The sequence below is a fragment of the Lacerta agilis genome, chromosome 10 (assembly GCF_009819535.1).
Source record: "Lacerta agilis isolate rLacAgi1 chromosome 10, rLacAgi1.pri, whole genome shotgun sequence".
Taxonomy (NCBI): domain Eukaryota; kingdom Metazoa; phylum Chordata; class Lepidosauria; order Squamata; family Lacertidae; genus Lacerta; species Lacerta agilis.
The window spans coordinates 63,328,845-63,334,438 of record NC_046321.1 but is presented as its reverse complement, the minus strand read 5'-3'; positions in this window follow the sequence as shown (position 1 = coordinate 63,334,438).

The following is a 5,594-nucleotide window of genomic DNA, read 5'->3' as shown; positions in this document are numbered from 1 at the left end:
AATGGAGTGGTTCAAGGAACTCATGGAACAGGGCCACAAAGAATGTATGGAATGGTCTGCAAGGGCAAAGGACTTAACTTACACTGTAGCTAGTTCTAATTTTTGCCTGCTACAGTCATTCTAACCAGTTTGATTCAAAATAACCATGAAGAAAAAGAGTACCAGTTTTTAAAAAGTGTTGTCTTCCTTGGAAAAAAAAAGGCTGTCACTCTGCCTTCAACATAGAATACTGTTTTAACCAGCCTTGTAAATAAGCGTACAAAGGTTGTTAACTTGAAAAGTGTTTAACTAGCTTGCTAGAGGCTAACAAGAGGGGCGACAAGCTCTGTCCCTCCTCCAGCAGCCCATTGCATTTCTGTGTTGGGCCATCTTGCTGGGCACAGAGTAGTCTACTCCCTTGTTAGCATATATTTCCATGCACTCAACCACACAGAATTCCTTGTCGCCTGTGGCTACCAGGCTAGTGCTTAAATACAAGGCTGGCACACAGTGATTTCTTCCATTTTGGGCTGAAGAGAGAATATTATTAACCTTGCAGTGCATATGTACGTTAGTGTAATAGTATATGGAACAGCTAGTGATAGGTATAAGTGGGAAAAAAATGTACAAGGCAGATATTATACAACAATATTATCAGTGTTACATAGTTTATATCATATATTGTGATATAAATGACAAAGTGTCAACTTTTTACATAATCTTCCCGATAAAGCTTCTTCGTTCTTTGATTTGAAAAAGTGGTTGTGTTATCATCATCATCATCATTCTTTATTCGACCGTCAGTCAGAAAAGATACATTTATCCATACAGAATTAAAATAGGTTGTGTTCTATACTGGGAAGAAACATCACAAAGTAAACTCCGTGGCCTGGATGCAAAGAACTACACTACTAGTTTCATATGCGGAAGGGAGCATGTTTCTTGAAAAGAAGTCTTCTGTATTAACAAAAAGGGGACTTTCAAAAGCCATAGAGTGTGGCAAGTTTGTTCTTCAAAGTAAAACAAAACCACACCTGCAGTAGCTCTTTGGATCCTGACCAACAACTTTTATGTTTCTAACTGATTATTCTTAAATATTATGTATTAGTTGGGGGGGGTTTGGGGGACACACATTATGAATTACCTATGCGGTAGTGAGTTCCACTCAAAGCCTAAAGAAACACCAGTGTCACTTCTGTACCTTTGAAATGTCCTATACATACACAAACAATGTAAGTATTGGACACTAGATTCAACATTTCACAAACCACACTACAAGTTGATTATGCTCTGTTAAGATTTCTGTAGAATTCTTCCACCTCCTGCAATGAATATTAGGGCTGCAATGCACGAATGCACACTTCCAGTCACTGAAAACTGGTTTGCTTCAGTGCTGCTTCTGGTAATGTGTAGATTTAAGAATTAAGCCACCAGGATCCTACCCCTTACCAAGGCATGATCACACATTAAATAGGACAGCCATCTGTAAGGGGATACAGGTTTATGTGTACAGAACTATCCTATCATGAGTACAAAAAGCAGGGGGGGGGGGTTGCGGGAGGAGGGGGGGTAAGGTCCCAGCAGCTAGTCCCTGTCTTTTTGTGCTGTGTGTGTTAGTAGATGATCACTACTGTCAGCTTTGAGAGTATCAATGGTTTGTTAGGCAGCGCCCAGGGAAGTGTCTCTTCCCACCCTCCTTCCAATGCTGTCGGAGCTGGGAGGGATGATCAACTCTTGGGAGAGTTCCACAAGCACAGATTGGCTGTGTGGCCATCTGCTTGGTGGCTGGTTATTTGTACTGAGGTCAACAATGGGAATAGTTCAGCTGGGAATGTAGAGTAGCATATCTCACTAAGGATGTTGCATGCTATGGTTTGGAGTATGGGTACCCAAAGCAGTCTAGGCAGTGGGGCTTTGTGGCAGCCCTTCTCAGCAGTGGGGTTGCCCGTGGACCTTGTTATGGCATAGACAGAATCAGGCCTGCCTTGGTTTGCCATTGTGCATGCTTCATATCTTCCAGCTCTTTTCTTGGTACGGCCAGTATAGTGCAGAAGTTGAGTCTTCATCCAGGAAAAGAGTTACATTTCTAGATAAGCCATGAAGAAATTATCACAATATATTGTTGTGATAAATGAATACATAAATGCACCTTGGGAAATGTGAGCAGGGGGGGAGGAAGCCACACAATTGCCCTTTGACCAGGGACATCTTAAATTTATGTGGAAAGGGAACACCACATCAGGATATGTTCGTAGTTTTGTATCCCAAATGGGCTATTTGTAAAAAAGAGCACTTGTTTTTCTTTTTAAAAGTAAGGTTCCCATGCACACATACCTGGAAGTGTGTACACCCAGCATGCTTGGATTGTACATTACCCCAGCCAGGGGTGCCAACTTGAGTAAAATATTTGGTGGGGGGGGCAGTTAAGCCCCACCCTGCATAATCAGTCACAAGACGTGACACACACACACACCATTTGAATGGCAATACCCATCAACTTTTGGGTGATGGGATCTCAGCCCCTAGGAATTGGCTCCTATGACCCCAGCTGTGTCTAGCACACTCCTAAGACCACCTGTAAGCCTCCTGTTTTATGTAATGTTGGCATAGAATTTGCACTCATAGGCCAAAAACTGCACAGTTGTTACGCCGCAAAATCAGGGATTAAAGATCACGTGGGTTGGAGTTGAGCACATGCATTGCATGAAGACAGTTCAGTTGCTGACGTCCCCAATTTGAAAAAAGGATTTGGTGTAGAAGAGCTGCTCTGCTATCTCTGCCCGAAGCTTTAGAAAGCCGCTGCTACTGTATGTCATACTGAACTAGGGGGACCAATAGTTTAATACAGTGGGTAGTTTCCTGTGTACAAATGTCACTGCTGTAAAATTGTGCCACTTCTTCCTAGAGAAACTAGCTAAAGCCTAAAACAAGAATATATTCCAACAGCATCACACCACCTTCCTGTAAGGGATGGTGTTTAGAGGCCTGTGTTAAACTAGCCACCCAGGAGCATATAGAGGAAGTAACAGCTGTATTTTAAACTTAATTGGTTTTAGGAGTTATTGCTTTTGATACGTGTGTGTTTGGAATACTTTTAGAATGTGGAAAACAACGATCTGCCCTGCACCTTTTGGATAGAGCAGAGTTTTAAAAACAACAAGAAGGAAATATTCTTAATTTCCCTTAAAGATGTTTGTGTGCCACTCCCCTTTCCTGAATGTTAGTGTTCTGTCTTTTTATTGATGCCTCTTTTTTATGGTACCTACGAATTGTGGAGATTTACAATGTACAAAATTAATAAATAATTTTGAATATAGAATATTTGTCATGAGTCTGTGGATTGCATTATCAGATCAGTTCAGACAATTCATGCATCTGCTAAGCAGCAGCCCTGGATCTTTTGTGAAGCAAAGACCATGGTACGTTTATTCACATTGTTGTTGAATTTATATATGAACAAGACACTTGCACTCCCTCTGCTGGGCATGATTTGAGTAAGAATGTTTGAATTGGTGTCTTCCATTCTGAAACTTCCCAAGAGCCCATATAGAATGAGCTTTACTAATGCCAGTGAAATTTTAAAGGGTGATAAGGAACATCAACCACAGCTGTGTTTGAAATATTTATTGTATTTTAGATACCTTGCAACTAGTTAGCTATAGAAACCAAATATTAACATCTGTACCAGTTCAACCAGCTAGTAAGAGAGCCTAATGGCTGTTCTTCTTAACTCCCAAATTAGTATGTCAGTCAGGGTACCTTCTCATGTTGCCTCAGGGACATGGATGACCATTTTTGTGACAATATGCCATGTTGCTGAAGTAACTCTCTGTGTATTGGTGCCAAGTGAGCAGGGGCCAGTCATGTGGATTATTTGCATCTGATCATTGTCCTCATTCCCAGCCAAGTAATATGGGAAAGTCCCACAAGATTGAATCTGTGTTGGTGGTTCCTGTTGACAGTTAAGGCACTCTGTTTATATATGTGTGTGTATAGTAACTTTTTATTGGGTTTTATAAACAAAGATCATAGGAATAATGATACAAATAGATTATGTCTTCTCATGTCATTTGTATATCAACTTCAGAATGCACATTTAACTAGTAAAGTTTAAAAAACATATCTTTAACATTTCAAAAGAAAACATTACAAAAGGAAGTATAATATAAAATGTCCATTTAAAACAACGCAATTAGCAAGAGAATAAAATATTGTTGTAAGCATAGAACGTATCTTCTGCTGTTGCTGCCAGTCCTGCCAATGGTAGTTCTCAGCCAGGCTCCCAAGCTAGGTTGAAAAAAGCCCTGCATGGCAGGGAACAGGTCTTCCAGGATTCACAGCCAAAACACACCCACTCTCCTTTTTATAGCTTTCCTTTTAGTGCTCATCAATGATGCTGGCATATGCTTGGGCTTGTTTGTAACTTCCCTAAACTGCTGTTTACATTTTAATCTCTATCATGTGGTTAAAAATAACCTTCAAGCATGCTGGAGTGATTTAATTCTCCTGACTCTCCTTTTCAACTTCCTTCTAATATGAGATTTCTTCTCTTGAAATTTAGGGACCCTCTGGACTGGTCGTTTTCGGTATGTGTATTCTGCAACATGCACTGATGGTGTATTAAAGATGGAGTCATACTGGATTTAATATGTGTCCCCCGATATTACTGTACTGTATTATTGCCATCTGCGCTATAGCACAAAATAAGCAGGAGAAAAATAGACCTCAGAATATAGAAGTGTTAAAAAACTATGGGTCATGCACCTATTTTGAAAAACGCAGTATGACCACCCCAAAACATATGCTGCTTCAAATGCTACTCTGTTGAGAGAAATGGAGCATTCTGCATAAACACTTTGGCCTTAAATAATCGAAACAGATTGGAAAACAGCCTTCCAGCGGTTTGGTTATATGGTTTAGGGTGGGCCAAACCCCATCTAAAATACCAGCTCCTCATTCCGGATCAATCTCTCTCTCTGATCTTTTTAAAAAAGGCTTATTTATTTGCTTAGTTATAAACTGCATAATATTATGATTATTTCATTCAATAAGACTTCCTAAGCATGCACATATAATGACTTGCTCTCAATTGCCTGGAGGTCAGGGAAAACTCGAACGTGATAGGGCTTTTTTTGAGTGGTATTATCTGAATTGAACCATCTCTTTTCCCATCCGCTTCACTTCTCCAAAAAGGTAAGAGTCGTATCTACGATATGGAGAAGAGGAGCGCTCCTTCTTGCTACTGTGTTTGACTTAAAGGGTCCCTACAGGGCCACAATATGCTGGTTGAACAAATACACGTGTCCCTAAGAGTCTTGTTTACCAACGACCGAGAGCCTTCTGGGAAATGGTGTTCCTCAGCCCTGCGCTTAGCTAGCTTATAAGGCGAAGAGGAACAACAAATCCCACTGTCCTCTGCGGCTCGGGAGGCTGGCCAACACTTATTTACGACTCTGCGTTCGGGATGACTGGCAGGGCCTCCCGTCCAACCGAAGGCGCGGAAGGACATCAAAACAAGTCTGTTTTTCACGGAGGAAACCTGACAGGCATTATCAAGATCCAATGAGCAGAAAGAGGCATTTGATGGGTGTCTGCCGGAGCCATTAGGAGCCCAA